Raw genomic sequence first — 1,102 nt, 5'->3', positions numbered from 1 at the left:
CTCATCAACGTGTCATTGATGACATGCACAGTTTTTTTTGCTTCTAAATATATCTTCTAAAAACGTGGTTCCTATGAGAACAAAGTTTTCATTTTCCCAAACGCAAACAGCGACCTCTGTGGATAAATGATGATGGGATGACGGGAGAGTCAAAACCGTGAATTTCACCAACGTCCATGAACGTGCCCGTTGTTTCAATTAGCCAATCGGAGACATGACAGTCACCTGTCCACGTTTTGGGATTGTTTGCTGGGGGCCGTTTGGAAATGCACACTAAAGATGGCCCTTTTAGCAAGCCGTGCCTTCTTCACTCCCCACGGAAGAGACAAAGACGCTGAAAAAAATGACCAGTTTAAATACAATATGAAGAAGGCGTCTTTGAGAATAAAACATGCACCGACCGTTTAGTAGGCGATAACCACTTTTGTATTGTGCAGTGTGCTCTGCACTGGGTCTGGTGCATGCACATAGCGCCACAAATAGAGCCACACAGCAATGTAACCTCCCGTACTTTGAGAACTGCTCTCATCTATTATATTTCGCTATTCATGAAATCCGTTTGAAGATGGTGAGGACGGAGTTTATCAACGTTCTGTTCAAGATGCGCGCTCGCGCGCGTAAAGCTAGCCAGCGCGCCACAACGGATTTGTCTTTGTGTTTGTATGCTTGCAAGTACTGACTGGCTGGCTGGCACATTTTCGGATTTAATTTGGCGCAAATAAGTGGCATACCTCTTCAGATAAATCCCAGAGGAGGTTTTGGAAAATCTCAGTTCCATTATGGAAGAGCAAGCCCTCTCATAACTCACTTGTCGATACATAACGTAGTGTCTTTTATTCGCACACGTCGGTATGTTTGCAGCCTACTGTAAATGAAATCTGAAGGAAAAAAGGATTGCTTAGGTATTAGGAAGACCAATCATATCGGAGTGGGCGTGACTTGCCTCAGCTGTTGTAAACAGTGAGCGCAGTTCCAAAGCAGGAGCGGAGAGCTTTGTATAAATATGAGACGAGTCGCTGGCTGCGCGATCAGAGCAGACATATGTACACATGGTCTCTGTCAGACCCTTTCTGCATCATCTACCTAAACGCTGCACTTCGAC

The 1,102-nt window shown here is 45.0% G+C and overlaps 1 protein-coding gene across 2 annotated transcripts in view; it reads left to right on the top strand.

Annotated features, from left to right (window-relative positions):
* The first annotated feature begins 994 nt into the window (after positions 1-994).
* Positions 995-1,102, top strand: part of cemip (cell migration inducing hyaluronidase 1) — a 148,622-nt gene continuing 148,514 nt past the window's right edge. For both annotated transcript variants that reach the window (XM_063189030.1, XM_063189029.1), the window contains exon 1: positions 995-1,102. This exon is cut by the window's right edge and continues 43 nt beyond it. The gene's annotated coding sequence lies outside the window, so the exon portion shown is untranslated.

Source organism: Engraulis encrasicolus, chromosome 22 (genome assembly GCF_034702125.1).
Source record: "Engraulis encrasicolus isolate BLACKSEA-1 chromosome 22, IST_EnEncr_1.0, whole genome shotgun sequence".
In the NCBI taxonomy this organism is placed as follows: domain Eukaryota; kingdom Metazoa; phylum Chordata; class Actinopteri; order Clupeiformes; family Engraulidae; genus Engraulis; species Engraulis encrasicolus.
The sequence above is the reverse complement of the archived record's forward strand: the minus strand, read 5'-3'. Positions and strand labels throughout refer to the sequence as shown.